The sequence below is a fragment of the Mustela erminea genome, chromosome X, assembly GCF_009829155.1.
Source record: "Mustela erminea isolate mMusErm1 chromosome X, mMusErm1.Pri, whole genome shotgun sequence".
Classification (NCBI taxonomy): Eukaryota; Metazoa; Chordata; class Mammalia; order Carnivora; family Mustelidae; genus Mustela; species Mustela erminea.
In genome coordinates, this window is record NC_045635.1 from 38,973,920 (window position 1) to 38,993,347 (window position 19,428).

A 19,428-nucleotide genomic window follows, 5' to 3' on the forward strand; every position below is an offset into this window, starting at 1 on the left:
TCCCGGGATTGAGTCCTACATCGGGCCCCTTGCTCAGCAGGGAGTCTGCTTCTCCCACTGACCTCTCTCCTCTCATGCTCTCTCTCTCTCATTCTCTCTCTCTCTCTCAAATAAATAAATAAAATCTTTTAAAAAATGGGCAAGAGGATCTGAAGAGATATTTTTCTAAAGAAGACACAGAGATGGCCAATACAGCATTACTAATCATCAGGGAAATGCAAACCAAAAGCACAATGACACTCACTTTGTACCTGTCAGAATGGCTATTATCAAAAAGGTAAGAAATACCAAGTGTTGGTGAGGATATGGAGAAAATACAACTTTTGTATGCTGTTGGTGGAAATGTAAATAGGTGCAGCCACTGTGGAAAATAGTATGGAAGTTCCTCAAAAAATTAAAAATAGTTCTACCATATGAGCTAACAATTCCACTTCTGGGTATTTATTCAAAGAAAATAAGAACACTAATTCAAAAAGATGTATACACCCCCCCACATTCATTGCAGAATTATTTACAATAGCCAGGATATGGAAACAACCTAAGTGTCCACTGATTGGTGAATGGATAAAGAAATTGTGGTATATATTATACACACACACACACACACACAGAGACATATACATACATATATATACACACAAACACAATGGAATATGATCTAGCCATAAAAAAGAATAAAATCTTGCCATTTGCAACAACCTGGATGGACCTTAAGGGCATTATGCTAAGTGAAATAAGTCAGGCAGAGAAACACAAATAACATATGATGTCACTGGTAAGTGGAATCTAAAAACAAAAACACACACACACACACACAAAAATAAAAATAAAAATAAAAACAAAACCAAAAACAAAAACAGAAAAAACCCAAGCCCATAGATACATACAATAGATTAGTGGTCACCAGAAGCATGGACATTGGGGGATAGAGAAAATGGGTGAAGGGGAGCAGTTGTAAAATAAATAACTCATGGGCATGTAAAGTACAGCATGGCAACTAGAGTTAATAACACTGTACTGTATATTTAAAAGTTGCTAAGAGAGTAAATCTTAAAAGTTCTCACCACAAGAAAAAAAATCTATATAAATATATATGGTGACAGATGTTAACTAGACTTATTGTAGTGATCATCTTGAAATATATTCAAATGTTGAGTCATTATGTTGCATGTGTGAAACTAATATAATGTATGTCAATTACACATCAAAAAAGTCAAAACAAAACAAACAAACAAAGCAAATAAGTGAAGAAGACTAGGAGGTGGGGATCTGAGTAGTGACGGAATAGTTCTGTATCTTGACTGATGGTGGTTACATAAATCAATACATGTGATCAAATGGCATAAAACTACACACATACACTGTAGCAATGAAAGTTTCCTGATTTTGATATTATACTGTGGTTACCAAATACATAATCATTGGGAAAAATTGTGTAAAGTGTACAGAGGACCCCTCTGTGCTATTTTTACAACTTCCTGTGAATCTATAATTATTTCAAAATAAGAAGTTTGTTTAAACAATTAATTAATTAATTAATTAAAAATTCAAAAAGAAGTTTTTAAAATCATGAAATAACATGAAACAAAAAGTAATGAGCTAAGCATTGAACATAAGAAGTTAATAAAAGAAAAAGAGAATAAACTCAAAGAAAATAGAAAAAAGGAAATGATATAACAAACTAATAAAAGGGAAGGCAAACAACAGAGAGAATCAACAAAGGCAAAAGTTGGCTTAATTGAAAAGGTAATACTATGAAACACTTAATATCAATAAATTGATAACTCATACAAGATGGAAAACCTCCTAGAAAATATGACCAACCTAAACTGACTCAGAGAAAAACAGAAATCTTAGGTAGTCCTATAAGTACTGGAAGACAAAATCAATAGGTAAAAACACCAGGCTCAGCTGGTTTCGTAGTCAAAGTCTACCAAGTGTTCAAAAAATATCTCATCCCAAAATTATGAAAATTCCTCCAGGGAACAGAAATAGAAAGGAAACTGTCCAGCTCTCCAATGTTATGAGGCTAGTACAACCTTGATAGAAAACACAGATATAAGAAAGGACAACTATAGACAGCATAATTTTACTTACCCACATAGATTTAAAAGCCTTAAAAATATTGTATGCAAACTAAATAACCAATGAACCGAGGAGATAAACATCACAACTAAGCTATGCTTATCCCAGGAAGGTAAGCTTAGTTTAATTTTAGAAAATCCATTATTATTATTAACTGAGTAATAGAGAAAAATAAGTATCTTAAGTGCAGTGAAAGCATTCAATGTAATTCAATACCTATTTGGAATAAAATTGCCTAATGATCTAGGATTAGAAGATACCATAATAAAATTATTTTCCAAAAACTAAAAACCCACCTAATACCTAAATTTGAAACATGAGAAGTTCACCTTTAAAATCAGATCAGACACAACTCAAGGACTATTATCACCTCATTTCAACACCAAACTAGAGGTCCTATCTGTTAAGTAAAATGAGAAAGAAAATTTATAACCTTTTTAGGTTATAAAGATTGAAAAGGAGGAAAAAATGATCACTATTTGAAAAGCAATTGAGATTGAAAAGGGGAAAAATGATCTTTATTTGAAAAGTAATTGATTGCTAACACAGAAAACCCAAGGGAATTAGTTGACAAATAATTAGAGTGAATAGAATAATTGAAGATGTTGTTTAAAATGGAGAGATCTAAAATTAATTTCATTTCAGGGCACCTGGGTGTCTCAGTCAGTTAAAGTGTCTGCTTTTGGCTCAGGTCATGATCCCAGGGCCCTGCATCAAGCTCCCTGCTCAGGGAGCCTGCTTCTCCCTCTCACGCCCCTGCCCCTACCACTGCTCATGCTCTCTCTCACTATCTCTCTCTCTAAGATAAACCTTTAAAATTAAATTAAATTAATTTCATTTCTATACAACAGCAACAGATAGAAAACATAATGTTTCAAAATATACCACTAATAATAGCAAAAAAGTTAAATAGAAATAAACCTAGCATATATATGACATTTATAAAGAAAGTTATGAAGCTTTACTGAAAGCTAAAGCAACTGTTCCTCCCCAAACTGACAGAAACACGGAGGTTTATTCTTTATACAAGTCAACAGGAGGCCTCTGCACTGCAGACAATAGCTACATTGGAAGACGGAAGTACCTTACTACCAACCCAGGAAGTATGTGACCAAATCACTAAACGTTAAATACTGAGATTCTACCCCACTGCTCTCTTAAGTCTTCCTCTCCAGTTGAATCACAAAACTCTGACAGTCAAACCTTTACCCTCCAATTAGATGATCCTCCTCTAATTCCCTCTGGGGAATTCAGCAAATCTATGAAGAAAGACTTAAAGATACTGACCTTAAGGATTACCCCACCAAATGATGTACTCAGATCACTCAGTGGTAAAGCTCAAAGTCAACAAGTTCCATTCTTGGGGTCAGAGATTTCAATCAACTTTTTAATCCTAGACTCTTAATCATGAGCAGTCAAACAAGGTCTAACAAACATCAAAGGAAAACCGCTAATGTGGAAGATAGAGTCCAAAACAAACAGACCAGTGAACACACAAAGGGATGGAAGCAACCTGAAGGAAATATAATCTATGCAAGGAAAAGAAAATTTTAAAAATAATATTATTAATATATTAAAAGAGACTGGAAAAGATATTGGATCTCTGAAACAAGAATCTAATTCTATTACTAAAATAGAAAACAAAAATAGCTCTCGGAAAGTAAAAACATGGTAAGATGGTAGCAGAAATGAAACACTCAGTAGTGGCATTGAAGGACAGAAAAGGAATAATAATGATCAGGAAAGAAATGTAAGAAAAAGAAAGGACCAGACCAAGAAGTATGACATCTGGAAAATATGAGTTACAGAAAGAAAGAATATTGAAAGCAGGGATGAGAAAATCATCACTGAAAGAATTAAAGAAAAAATTTTCCAAACTCAAGGACATGAATTGTCAGATAAAAAAGCCTAGTTAAGGGGTGCCTGGGTGGCTCAGTGGGTTAAAACCTCTGCCTTCGGCTCAGGTCATGATCTCAGGGTCCTGGGATGGAGCCCTGCATCGGGCTCTCAGCTCAGCAGGGAGCCTGCTTCCTCCTCTCTCTCTGCCTGCCTCTCTGCCTACTTGTGATCTCTGTCTGTCAAATGAATAAATAAAATCTTAAAAAAAAAAAAAGCCTAGTTAAAACAAAGCACCACTGAACAAAATAGACCTACTTCAAGGTAACTTTAGAACAATGAGAACTAATGGAAGATTCTAGAACAGAAAAAAATGTATAGGTTTTATACAAAGGATCAGATATCAGAATGGCTTTATCCTTAGCAGAACTAAATCAAGAAAACAATGGAATGATGCTTCAAAATTCTGAAAGAAAATTATTTCCAATCTAAAATTCTGTACTTGACTAAACTCCTATTTTAGTATAGATAAACAAAGGTATTTGTAGATATGCAAGGTCTCGGAATACTTATTCTCCAAGCTCAGTTTCCCAAGAAGCTACTGGAGGAAGTGCTCACCAAAATTAGATGACCAAATCAAGGCAAAAGAAGTTATGAGACACAGGAAATAGATCCATCATGGAAAACACAAAGACAATCCCCAGGTAGACAGTGAAGGGATATCATGGGATCACAACTATGCATCATCAGACAAAAGCAACCAGCCCAAATTAGAACAGGTGATGCACATGATAGAAATGTTGAGGGATGCCACTACCAAGATGCCCACTGCCTTTGCCCCATCTTTCTAACCTGAGAACAGGATTTGTGAGTGAACCTGACCAAGAATTTTCTTTGTGTTTGGCTAGTCTGGACCAGAATTTATGAATTTATGGCTCTCCACTCCGTGCTTTGTTGCCTGGGTTGACTGAGGACACACACTTCACCCACAGGAATGTTCTGCTTTGACCCTCTCCTGGGAATGGCACTGTTGCCTTGCAGAACATGCAGACATTTTTTTTTAATGTGGCCATTTCTTATATAGACTTTCTAGGAAATTCTGAGAGCTACTTACTATCTGGCTTCAATTCAGTGAGCACTTTTTAATATTTATTTATATTTATACTGGTAATAATATGCTCCTGGCTTATTGCCTTCTAGAGATCAAACAATACAGGAGAAGATCTTAGGGAAAATAGAGAATGAGTGGTGAGTTAGTTTTCTGTGGCTACAGTAACAAATTAAACAGACTGGGTGGTTTCTTTTTTTTTTTAAGATTTTATTTATTTATTTGACAGACAGAGATCACAAGTAGGCAGAGAGGCAGGCAGAGAGAAGGGAGAGGGAAAAGCAGGCTCCCCACTGAGCAGAGAGCCTGATGAGGAGCTCGATCCCAGGATCCTGGGATCATGACCTGAGCTGAAGGCAGAGGCTTTAACCCACGAGCCACCCAGGCGTCCCCAAACTGGGTGGTTTCTAACAACAGAAATTTATCCTCTGAAATTCAGAAGTCTGAAATCTAGGTCTCAGGAGGACCGTACTCCCTCTGGAGGCTCAAGGGGACAATCCATTCCTTATCTCTTCCGACGTATGGTGGCTATAGGTATTCTTTTGGCTTAGGCCACATGACTCCACTCTGTCCTTGTGGACACTTTCCTTCTTCCTCTTCTCTTTTGCCTTTTTGTGTGTCTCTTATAAAGATACTTCACTTCACACTGGAATTAGGGCCCACTTGGATAATCCAGGATATCTCCTTATCTCAAATCCTTAATTATATCTGCAAAGACTCCTTTTCTGAATAAGATCACATTCACAGGTACTAGGGATTAAAAGATGGACATATTATTTTTGCAAGGGTGGGCGTGTGGGAAGACACCCTTTGACCCACACTACAAGTCGTTAGCAAATCTCTCAATTCAGTTCTTCTCAAATTACGGTGGGATACAGACCACTTCTAAAATAAAGCCATTTGCAAAGAAAACAGGACAAAACAAATAATTTATAATAGATTTTGGGTGTGTGTGGAATTTGAAAAAGCGATTTAAAATTTATATGGTAGAGCTGAGTCAAGAATGGCTCAGATATCCCTGAAAAAGAATGACAATGTTGAGGGAAAGCTGCTCTAAGTCTTATAAATTTATAGTAATTAAGGCACTATGATATTAGCTCAGAGATGGACAAATGCGCCAACAGAACACAGTAACACAATCAAGAGCCAGTAACACACTAAAATATACAGAGACACTTGATATATGACTGAGGCATCACTGCAAACTAAGTTATTTACATGAAAAAAAATAGATGTTTACCTTATACCAAAAAAAAAAACCCTAAACTTCCAGATTCATGCAGGAATTAAATATGAGCAGCAAAATTTTAATATAGTTAGAAAACACAAGAGAAGGGGTGCTGAGTGGCTCAGTTGGTAGAGCATCTGCCTTCAGCTCAGGTCATGAGCCTGGAGTCCTGGGATTGAGCTCCACATCGGGTTGTCTGGTAAGCAGAGCTTCTCCCTCTGCCCCCACTCCTGATCATGCTCTCTCTATCTCTCAAATAAATAAATAAAATCTTAAAAAAAAACCCACAAGAGAATATATAATGATTTTAGGAATCCAAATATCCATCAATAGGAAGAGTTAAATAAATAATCACATACAATATAGTGTTTGTGGATACCGTGATCCACTTCCAAGACTCCCTTCAAGGAAGGACTGGTGGCCCCAGCTGCCAGAGGTGCTGTCAGCTGTTGACCTTCACCTGTCAAACCCTTTAGGGACTGCCTCAGTTTCAGAGAACTGCCTGGTACAAGGTCACCTTCCTTACTGGGATGGCCACATCCAATGACTGTTCAACCCAACTCGGGACAGCCATGAATGTTCTGAAGGGCCATTCTAGTTTCATTTCATTTGCTCATGATACTGTGAGACAGGAATTTGCTTTGGCCTTAGCTGGCCATTTTGGCTCCACATCGTATCTGCTGGGGTTATTCATTCAGCTGCATTTGGTTGGTAACTAGGCAGAACTAGAAGATCCAATAAGGCTTCCTTCATGCACGTGCCTGGCACCCAAATGCTCCCTTGAGTGGACTCTGTCTTACCACTTGATTACTTGGGACATCCCCACAGCACAGTGCTCTTGCAGCAATCTGATTTCTTATGTGGTGGCTGGCTTCTAAGAGGGAGCATTCCAAATACTGAAGGCAGAAAGTATAGATCTCTGAATTCCTAACCTTGTTAGTCAACTGCCATCACTTCCGGTACATTCTATGAGTCAAAATAACTCAGAGGGCCAGCCCATATCCAGTGGGAGGGGAAAAAGACTCCTCTTGCTGATGAGGGCATGGTGACATCAGAAGGCAAAAGAGCCTGTGGGATGGAAAAGATTTTTGTGGCCATCTTTGGAAACACAATTTATCATAGCCATCAGGTACAGTCAAGCAAGTCATCCACTGTACATCTCCAGGAGTTACCATTTGCCTGGACCTCAAAGCAAATAGATCCTCTACAGTTGTGTAGTACACAGCCAGGATAATTTGTCCCCATTGCCCTGGACTTCCATACATATAATGCTGATCACAAAAAGCAAGTCACAGATAAATATACACAATATTACACCATTTGCATGAAGTTTAAAATGTCAAACTGAAGAATGTGTTATTTAGTGCTACGTAAAGACATAGTAAGCCTGTAAAGACAAACATGGGTATGACAAGCAAAAAATTTAGAAAAGAGCTGGAGGATGTAGTTTCTCTTAAAAAAAAAAAAAAGATTTTATTTATTTATTTGAGAGAGAGAATAAGAGAGAGAGAGAGAAAGAGTATGAGAGTGGAGAGGGTGAGAGAGAGAAGCAGACTCCCCACTGAGCAGGGAGCCCAATGTGGGACTTGATCCTGGGACTCCGGGATCATGACCTGAGCTGAAAGCAGATGCTTAACCAACTGAGCCACCCAGGCAAGCAGCATGTGGTTTCTAAGATCAAAAAGGAATATAGACACTTGAGTAGTGTTGATAATAGTCTATTGCTTCAGCTAGTTGGTAGATACATGGGTGTTTGTTACTTATCTTACGTTCTTTTTTTTTTAAGATTTTATTTATTTATTTGACAGACAGAGATCACAAGTAGGCAGAGAGGCAGGCAGAGAGAGGGGGGAGGCAGGCTTCCTGCCAAGCAGAGGACCCGACGTGGGGCTAGATCCCAGGACCCCGGGATCACGACCCAAGCAGAAGGCAGAGGCTTTAACCCACTGAGCCACCCAGGCGCCCCTCTTACATTCTTTTGTATGTACAAAATAATCCTTACTCAATTAAGAAAGAAAACAAGCAAATAACATAAAATAGAAGAAATAAATAAAGATTAATTCAGGATAGGAGTAGCCTCTGGAATAATGGAAAAGGATCTGTCAGGAGAAGGATATACAGGGGATCTAGTAGTATTTATTAAGTTACCTTGGCATATACTTCTCACATTCTCCTTTATACTTTACGAATTGATTGCATATTTTCTTTTGTTTGTGGCTGTCAGAAGATGTAGACCTTAGAATCAGCAGTGAGTAGAACGGTGCCCTAACAAGAATTATTCCTATCTGAGTGTACTTTGGAGAGTATAAAAGAGAGACAAAGTCTAAACTTCTCATTCTAGAAAGTCCTTAGATAAGCTTGTAAATGAAGAAGAAAGAAATATTCAGCTTCTCATTCCATGTTATAAGATAATGTTACATTCTAACCCAAGAATACTAAATATAATAGAAGTTTAGGGGCGCCTAGCTGGCGCAGTGGTTTGGGTGCCCAACCCTTGATTTTGGCTCAGATTGTGGTCTTGGGGTTGTGGTGTCTAGCCATGTGTCATCTGGCTCTGTGTTCAGCTCAAAGTCTCCTTGGGATGCTCTCTGTCCCTCCCCAGCCCTCTCCCTCTAAAATAAATAAATACATCTTTAAAAATAATAATAGGGGCACCTGGGTGGCTCAGTGGGTTAAAGCCTCTGCCTTCGGCTCAGGTCATGATCTCAGGGTCCTGGGATCGAGCCCACATTGGGCTCTCTGCTCAGCAGGGAGCCTGCTTCCTCCTCTCTCTCTGCCTGCCTCTCTGACTACTTGTGATCTCTCTGTCTCTGTCAAGTAAATAAATAAAATCTTAAAAATAATAATAACAATAAAAGTTGAGATGGGGGCACCTGGGTGGCTCAGTTGGTTGGGCGTCTGCCTTTGGCTTGGGTCATGATCCTGGAGTCTTGGGATCAAGCCCTGCATCCATCAGGCTCCCTGCTCAGTGGGGAGTCCACTTCCCTCTCTCCTCCCTGCTCTGCTCTCTCACTCTGTCTCTAAAATAATAATAATAAAAGTTGATATGGGGATCAAGCACTAAAATTGTGGAAGATACATATTTTAGTACTGAATATAGCTTGAAATGGCTGCAGATCTCATCATATCATACTTCTGTGAAAAAAAAAATTGAGATGGAAGAGACTACTGTTCAAGGACCACTCCAGTGAGTTTGATCATGGTTAAGTACAAAAGACACTCAAGGCAAGTGAAAGGGAAACAACTTCTATGCTTAGAATCTTTCATTGTAATTGTAACAGCAGTATAGGAAGAGCTTATTTTATAACTCTTTAGATTCCTAAACTTCTACCCAACATTTTCAGGAGTCACTCAGAAGCAAAGATGACATAAATAATGCAATGTTTGTAATGTATTCTCTCTTTTCTGAGAATCAGAATGGTGCTCTAAAGAGGTAGTTTTTAAGAAAACCAGACCACACATAGGAAACCGCTTAGGTCATTTGTTGTGAGAGTAAATGAGAAATCAAGCAATCTATATTTCAACAAAGAAAACTTCTCTGAGCAGGAAGACAAGGACTTTAAAAGACATGGTGTCAGGATGGAATCTCATGCCTCGATTCTTCATGAAAACCTTAGCTCTGTTTTCCAGACTCGTCCATGGATGTGGAGGACTACATTGTTTGAGTTATAGGCAGAGAATTTTTCCCGGATCCCTTCAAACACAGAGGCAAAGGCAGGAGAACACTTCTAATTTTTAAAATTAATTAATTAATTAATTAAAATTCTTTATTAGATTCAATTTAGTTAACATATAGTGTATTATTAGTGTCAGGGGTAGAGTTTCGTAATTCATCAGTTGCATGTAACACCCAGGGCTCATCACATCACGTGCCCTCCTTAAGGCCCATCCCCCAGTTACCCATCCTCCCACCCACTTCACCTCCAGCATCCCTCAGTTTGTTCCCCATAGTCAAATGTCTCTTTTTTTTTTTTTAAGATTTTATTTATTTGACAGAGAGAGACACAGTGAGAGAGGGAACAGAAGCAGTGGGAGTGGGAGAGGGAGAAGCAGGCTTCCCGCCGAGCAGGGAACCCGATGTGGGGCTTGATTCCAGGACCCTGAGCCGAAGGCAGATGCTTAGCAACTGAGCCACCTAGGTGCCCCTAAAAGTCTCTTATGATTTGCCTCCCTGTCTGTATCTTTTTTTATTTGTCTTTCCCTTCCCCTATGTTCATTTTTTTAAAAGATTTTATTTATTTATTGACAGAGAGAGATCACAGGTAGGCAGAGAGGCAGGCAGAGAGAGAGGAAGGGAAGCAGGCCTCCCGCCGAGCAGAAAGCCCGACGTGGGACTCGATCCCAGGACCCTGAGATCATGACCAAAGCTGAAGGCAGAGGCTTAACCCACTGAGCCACCCAGGCGCCCCACCCTTATGTTCATTTTTAAAGCCATCTTGAGTAAACAGTGTTTGAAGTGTTTTCCTCCCACTTTTGCCTTCTTCTAGAAACAGCTCTCTCCTTTTTAGAGAAACTGCTCCTTCTTCCATGCCATCCAAATGCTCCCATTGGGACAACAAGCCATACTTGTGACCATGTGACCCCATGACCTCATAGCCTCCATGCCCCTTTACACTGGACCTTGGGAAAGAGTAGCAGTCCCTCTCAGAGAGCAAACCTGGTCCAAACCGCCATCATATCTCACTTGGATTATTGCAATAGGCAACTGGTCTCCCTCCTTCTGCCTTTGCCTCTCTACGGTTCATTCTCAATATAAGACAGAGCCGAATGCAAATCAGATAATGCCATTCCTCCCTGCAAACCCCTGTGGTGGTTGCCTGTCTCAGACTCTGTGAAAGTCAAAGTCTTTACTATGACCCACAAAGCTCCATGTAATCTGCCTTACCACCCTGGCCTCCTCGCCTACTAGTTTCCCCCTGCTCGCTCCAATGCAGTCTCAGTGGTCTTGCTAATGTTCTTTGCACATGCCAACCCACACCTACCTTGTGTTCTTTGCACCTGAAGTTCTCTCTCAGTTGTTACTTGCATGGCTCGCCCTTTCTCTTCCTTCAGATCTTTGCCCCCAATGTGATCTCCCTAGTAAGGCATTGCCTGGCTTTTTTTTTTTTAAGATTTTATTTATTTATTTGACAGAGAGCAAGAGGGAGAGCACAAGCAGGGGGAGGAGCAGCAGAGAGAGAGGGAGAAGCAGGCTCCCCACTGAGCAGGGAGCCAGATGTGGGACTGGATCCCATGACCCCGGGATCATGACCTGAGCCGAATTGCCTGACTTTTTAAATCACAACACTCACCCCCACCCCCATCCCAGCACTCCTGATCCCCCTTCTATGGTTGAACTTTTTCTTCCATAGTGTTTATTATTTTCTCACATACTATAAACTCTTCCCTTTTACTTTTGTATACCGCCTGAATTTCCTCCCCCAGAATATAAAAAGGATGTTTTTCTTGTTTTTCTTTCCCTGCTCTTCTGGCATCTGGAACAATGGCTGGCAATGTAATAGGTGCTCCATAAATACTTGTTTTGTGACTTGGGTGAATGAAACGTGGGAAGATGAGAACTGGCAGCTGTGTCATCTGTGGTTCAGTCTAGTGGAAAAGCCTGTCTGAAAGAGGAAAGCTGACATAGAGAAACCAGCACTCTCTACCCTAGTGGGGCAATAGCCCCCTGTCCTTGTTCCTCCCAGAAGCCAGCGCCATCTCTGCTTTTCCCAGAGTTTTCTACATGTGCCACTATATCTCCCATTTTGCCTAAGGTGGTTCAAGGTGAGTTTCGATCATTTTTCAACCACAAGAGTTGTAACATGTGAGCACTCTTTGCATGGACACCTATGGGGCACATTTTCATTTGCCGACACTTGAAATCTCTATGTTTATCAACCTTGTGCAAAAGCGGGATACAGGCAGGGTGGGCAGCCTCTCGCCTCCTGCTGCATCCCATCCAGTCCTTCACCGATGCAGCTCTGTAGCCACCCCTTCCCCCAAACATGGGGCCTGCAGTCACTCACGTGTATTTGCCTGCGTTGTCCCACCTCCTCTTTCTACCACAATACCACTAATCCTACCCTCCCTGCCAGAAATTGATAACAGAGAATGAGGAAATCAAGGATATTGTGACACATTAAGAACATCTTCATGACCTACCAGAGTGTCCCAACCTGCTAGTTGGGAAATACCAGGCCAGAAAAAAGAATAGTATATGCTGCTTGTTTTGCAAGACAGCCAGCCAGTCAGGTGAAAAGGGACTCAGAAGATTTAAAAGACCCGTTTATTGCAAACTTATTTATTTTTTATTTTATTTTATTTTTTCTAAAGATTTTATGTATTTTAGAGAGAGTGAGTGCACAAGTAGGGTGAGGGGCAGAGGGAGAAGCAGGTTCCCTGATGAGTAGGGGATCCAATGGGGGGCTTGATCCCAGGACCCTGGGATCATGACCTGAGCCGAAGGCAGGCACTTAACTGACTGAGCCACCCAGGTGCCCCGTTCTGCAATTAATTTTAAAAGATGAGTGGATGTTATCCCAACAAAGGAGGGGAAGGACATTCTAAGAAGAAAGGCAGCATGAGCAAAGGCATGGAGTGCTTTAGTGCTGCTGGAGTACAGGTCTCATTGAGATCCCATAAATAGACATTCTGGACTCCCTTGTGTGATAAATTTATGAATAATGGGATACAACAGAGAAATTCTTGGTTCCAAAAACAAACTAGAAGATTTTGCCCAGAAGTGGCATTCAGTTCAATAACATTTATTAAGCTCTTTGTGCTAAGCACTGTGTGAATGCAAAAATAAGACATGTTCCAGTCCTTACCAAGCATATTGGCAGATGAGACAAATGCACAAATGACTGGCATAATTAACAAAGATGCAAGATATAATAAAGGGAAGAAGAAAGGAAAGTGTTGGCAGGATCTTGAACTTGGGCACCTCTTATGCAGCATTTGTGCATTTTATCTGTGTTATGTCACTTAATGCTCATATTACTTCTACAAAGTAGCCTATTTCCCTTATTTTATGGATAAGAAAAACTGAGGAGTCCATGGTCACCTGACTAGTAAGGGGAGGAGTACCAATCTGCTAGACTCCAAATTCTGAACTCTTCCCTTACAACTGCCAGCCCCCATAGCACCGTTAACAGAAGCATGAAAAGAATATTGCTGATGGAGTGTTTTGAGGGGAGAGCAAGGACTTCTGGGCTCAAGAATCAGGGATAAATTTATGGAGTGGGTGATTTTAAGGGAGGCTGTGAACTATAGGTAGAGTTTTAACCAGCAGAAGATCATAGGGAGGGTGTTCTGGGTGGAGGAAATAGCATGGTCAAGGGTCCCAAGGCATGGGAAGGGCCCAAGGACCTACAGGGCATGTTTTATGTCAGCATCCCCCAGGAAGCAGACTCTGAGCTAGAGTTTAGCATTCCAAAAATGTATTATGGAGTCATTGAGATCAACCCCTGTGGGGGAGCGAGGGAAGTAGGATTAGGCAAAGGAGGGTGTTGGGCTATAGTACAGTCATTAAAAAGGTCTTAGCCAATTACATGAATTGTTTAGAAGCTGGAATGACTTTTCAGAGTTGCCTTGAGACAAGGGGACAGGTCTTTATAGACACCTCCTCCCAACTTTGTACCAGTCATTGGATGTAGGCTGTCACTGGGAAAGGAATGTGAATCTTGTGTGAGGTGGTCCTCTCCATCCAAGAGCAATCCACAGAGAGGTACTCATATGAAAGCCAGCATTAACCAACACTCCCAGCACTTGGGGGAGTGAGTGACTTGGTCCTGAAAGGAAAATTCTGGGTGAAGTTCACTACAAGATGTGTGCCCTGGGCAGCAAGCAGGTTGATATGGCAAGACATGAGCCTGCAGGACTAATGAAAGGATGAAACTGGAAAACTGAGAGAGGGTGGACCTTGAAAGTCAGACGTCACATTTTGTAAAGAAGGAAAATGGGTTGCTGCATTTGGCATGAGGCAAGGTCATGGCTAGAAGTTGCACCTATCATAATGCACAGGACATCTGAGGGTGGACAGAACCAAGAGGAGAACCAATACGTTTTTCCACAGTCAATGTAGGTGAAGACGGGAGAAATGAACAGATGGCAGTCGTGATAGAAAGGAAGGGATGGAGGGGGCAGAAGATTTGAAGACACACAGATATTGCATGTTAAGCATTTTCTACAAAAGGCCTCTGAGACTCAAAAAGAGAGAATATTACGGTACAACTGTTCCATGGAGTTTTACCCTGATTTTTAATGTAAAATCTATGTAGACAGGGATTTTTGTTGCTTTCCCAGCATCTAGAACAGTGCCTGGCAAATAAGACGTATTTGTATCAGTCAGCTTTGGGTATGATCATTCTGAGTCACAAAGATCCCCAAATCCCAATGGCTTACAGCAACAAATGTTTTGTTTATTGCTTATCATTCTATAGTCACCTGTAACAACTCTGTTCCTGGCTGTGGGTTGCATTCAGGTCTGCTCCATGTGTCTTCCTGTACCAGGGACCAGGGTGAAGGACATGGGGGACATAGTATTCTTTCAGCAGGAGCCCAAGAAGACTAACAGAACTTGCAGTGCTTCTAAAAGCTTCTGATAGGATCAGGTGCACTGTCACTTCCACCAACCACATTCCATTGACCTATGCAAGTCATAGGAGCAAACTCCACATCAATGGTATAGGGAAATATACTGGAAATATACTCCTCCCCTGAGAAGCTGGGGAAAGGAGAGGGAATTGTTGTTGCTGAACAACAATGAAATCCACAGTAGGGGCGCCTGGGTGGCTCAGTCAATTAAGCATCTGCCTTCAGCTCAGGTCATGATGTTAGTGTCCTGGAATCAAGCTCCACATTGGGCTCCCTGCTCAGTGGGGACCTCCCTTCTCCCTCTCCCTCTCCCTCTGTGCGCGCTCTCTCTCTCTCTCTCTCTCTCTCTCAAATAAATAAGTAAAGTATTTTATTTATTTATTTTTAAAGGTTTTATTTATTTTTTTAATTTATTTTTTATTTTCAGCATAACAGTATTCATTATTTTTGCACCACACCCAGTGCTCCATGCAATCCGTGCCCTTTATTTGACAGAGAGAGACACATCAAGGGAGGGAACATAAGCAGGGAGAGCAACGGAGGGAGAGGGAGTAGCAGACACCCCACTGAGCAGGGAGCTCAATGCGGGGCTCAATCCCAGGACACTTGTATTATAACCTGAGCCAAAGGCAGATGCTTAACAACTGAGCTACTCAGGTGCCCCAAATAAAATATTTTAAAAGAATAAAAAAATAAAGTCGACAGTAGTGCTCAATAGATATTTGTTGAACGATCGTATGAATAAATCTATGTGTACTGGTACAAAGAGATCCATAACATCCCCATTAAGTGAAAAAGGCAAGCCGCAAAGCAATATATACACTATGATCCAATTTATAAACACACACACCAAAAATAAAACCATATACTAACTGACCTGTGCACATATTTTTTTCATAAATACATACAGAAGTAGCTGGAAGTAGAGACACTAAACAGTTAACTTCTGGAAAGGGGAGTAAGATTGGGTATGAATAAAAGGGAACATTTGCTTTTATATCATTTGAACTTTTTCTCTTGACAAGAAAGTTCTTTTTAAAAAATACGTTGTAAAAAAGAAGAAGGAAGGTAGGTCCATGTCCATTGTGAAGCTCCTCACACAGTCTGGATTGGAAAAATGTCAAATGAGCAATTTGGAGGAAGGAAGTTAATGTCACAGTAAGAGTGACAAATTAATAATAAAATGTGCCCTAACTCTTATAATTGTTCAGTTACTGCTCTGACATTTAAAAAACATTACAACCTTTATGGTAAGTGCCTTTATCTGACTTATGAAATGATTATGAAATTAGTTTGACAGTATCCTGCACTTAGATTGTGTAAAAAAGAACATTTACTTAACCCATGCCATGTACATAGCAGATACTTGGCATTTGTTGTACTTAACAAATAAAATCCCTAGCAAATCTATTAATAGTTTAATATTTGCAATTCCCATAGGAATATCAAGTCTTCTTAATGAAGAGACATCTTCTCTAAATGTCATTCTTTATCTGAAGATGCTGCAGGAAGCCATATTGTCAAATAAATCGGACATTTGATTTTTTCCACCACTGGCTCTAGAACTTCACACCTCCCCAGGGTAGTCATGGATATAAACTTTCTGAAAGACTGAACCACTTTGTCAAGTACCATTTTAGAACATCTTACCAGGGCTGTCACAGCTTCTCATAGCTAATACCTAAGCAACCACACAAAGGATTGTGAAGTTTGGTGGCTGGGGTCTTGGGGAAAAGCAGGCAAGTCCATCAGCCCCCACACCCTCACTGAATGCCAGCACGATACATACAGGATCTTAGATCTTAGATAAGGAAAATAGCATTTCAAAGAACATGAACTCCACTCTATGCTCAAGAGAAAACAGCAAGTATGTGATTTAAAGATTCGGTATTTTGAGTTCATCTTTAAGGTGGTTCTTCACTTGCTGCTAGTCATTACTGTTTAGGATGCGATGATTTTCAAATTGGCAGGTTCAGAAATTCAAACGTGTGAAATTATCTGAAGTTGAGCTCACTAATTGGACTGACTCGTGATAATCAGATTTGCAGGAGGTTCACTTACAAATGAGTCCGTGAGTTTATTTATTTGTACTACCTCCAAAACACCTCCCAGAGTATGGGTTTCACCTGCTGTATGTACTCCCTTCCCAGAGAAGAAGGGCTACCTTAAGTCCAAATGATTAGCTGGCAGACACTAGAGTCAAGAGTAGGGAATTGGGTCATTTTAAAAAAAAAAAAAATGTTATTGATTTGTGGTATGAGGATAACTTCAGGGATAATGAAAATATCTGTCTGGTTGATTTTACACCTGGGTTGGTCCAGCAGGGCAAGCCTCTTCCTTGATGGTGCCAGGGGACCTGAAAAACTATTCTCATCGACTCCTTGTTAAGGGTTTAGTTCTCGCATGAGCCCATGGCTATTAGGGGTGTCCTCAGTTGCCAACTGGTCTTGATTTACAATTACATTAGCGAAGATGGACTTTTTCAACTGAACATATTAAAAAGTTAAAACTCAAACTAGATTAAGCAAAAAATGTTCAATGATTTACTCATCCCGGTAACAAATATGGTGGCCAAAAAGATAAAATGGGCCGATTGTTCAGGCCCGGGTTTCTCAACCACCCCAGGATGAATCCGACCTCCAGAAAATCACAAGGATGGAGGGAAGATAGAGTTTCTCCGATGGAAAAGAAGACTGGATGCTGGGCAGGCAAAGCATCATTACCATCCATCATCATCATCATCATTATCATCATCATCACCATCATCACCTACTACACCAAATTTGTGGTTGAGATCCTTGGCCACACTCCCCTCCCCAGCTCAGAGCCACTTTCAGTAGTTAGGGGAGCACTAACACCAATCACTAATACAGTTATGGATCCTTGATTCCCCCTGGGAGAAAAAGAAGCAGTACAAAGCAGAGAGTACTGGAGTCGGCTAAAGACTTAACTTCATTTCGACAATTTAAAGATTTATCTTTCTATTTGCCTATTAGCCTATTTGATGCTTCACCTCGTTCCTATTATCCCAGAAGCTCAGTCTCGGAAAGATAACATATGACAACTTAATGTAACAAATAATAATTATCAAAGTCCTGTGTGCATTGACTTAAGGATTACAATTTCAATTTTAAAATGATGGGTTCAACATGATTTATGCCTGGTGAAGATTGTAGGAATTAGGAAGAGCAGACAGAATTATGAGAATCAAGGAGTCTGGGCCGTGACGTGAGAGATCGACTCACAGCACATATAATGAGCTATTTCCCTCACTATCCGAGGCTAGAATTTAAGGCTAATAGAGAAGGAGCGCCGTAACTATGGTTACAAACTTAGTTCCAATCTTGGCTTTCTCACTTGCTAGTAATACAGCCTATGACCAAGTTACTGAAATGTAACAGAGTTTCTTGAGCTCTGACTCTGTATCAAGCACTAACATACATATCTTTCATCTTTATAAGAACCTGGAAGGGAATGGCTCAACCTCTCAATTAATCAAATGCTGTCAATGAGAAGACATCATCAATTTAATAGCAATTCCACAGGGATGCCTGGGTGGCTCAGTCAGTTAAGCATCTGCCTTCCCCTCGGGTCATGATCTCAGGGTCCTAGGATTGAGTACTGCACCAGGCTCCCTGCTCAGTGGGGAGCCTGCTTCTCCCTCTGCCTGCTTCTTTTCCAGCTTGTGTTCTCTCTCTGTCAAATAAATAAATAAAATCCTTTAAAAAAATTAAAATGAAAGGCTCTTTAGAGCACAAGAAAAATGGAGTAGTAAGTATCCCATTTTATGTACGAGAGCACTGAGGCTTAGGGAACCTTATCTGGCCTAGGTCACACAGCTTACAAGCAGCATGAAGAAGAAAAGGCAAGAACGACCCCTGGATCAGCCAAAGGCTGAGTGTCGCTGCATCCCAGCGTCCAGGACCTACGTTCCACCACTGCCACCATGCCCAGGAGAAAGGCTGAAGGGGACACCAAAGGAGATAAAGTCAAGGTGAAGGATTAAGCCACAGAGAAGATCTGCTGTCTGCTAATCCTGTTCCTCCAAAGCCATAGCCCAAGCCTAAAAAGGTCCCCTGCCAAGAAGGGAGAGAAGGTACCCTAAGGGCAAAAGGGGGAAGCTGGTGTGGGCATGGATGGGAATAACCCCGCAGAAAACCGAGGTGCCTCAATAGACCAGGCACAGAAAGCTGAAGGTGCTGGACATGCCAAGTGCGTTTTTGATAACTTCACTGGTGACCCCACAGTTTGAAATATTGTTTGTTTGCTTGCTTTTTAACTAAGTTTTATAAAAATTCAGAATTTTGTTTTGCTTTTTTTTAATGATGTGCTGTTGGCACACAGAGTGCTTCGTTGTTGTTTTGGGCGAGGGGCATATTGTCACTAACATAATATCTCTAAAGCTAGACTGATGAAAGGGGAAAAACACTTGGGCCCCTGGGTGGCTCAGCCACTTAAGTGTCTGCCTTTGGCTAAGGTCATGTTCCTGGGGTCTCAGGCTCGAGCCCCACATTGGGCTCCCTGCTTGGCAAAGAGACTGCTTCTTCCTCTCCCTCTGTCACTGCCCCTACCCCTGCTGTGCTCTCTCACTCTCTTT

General features: G+C 40.7%; 1 pseudogene; it reads left to right on the plus strand.

Annotated features, from left to right (window-relative positions):
- Positions 1–18,777: 18,777 nt before the first annotated feature.
- Positions 18,778–19,083, plus strand: LOC116582233 (annotated as a pseudogene).
- Positions 19,084–19,428: the final 345 nt, after the last annotated feature.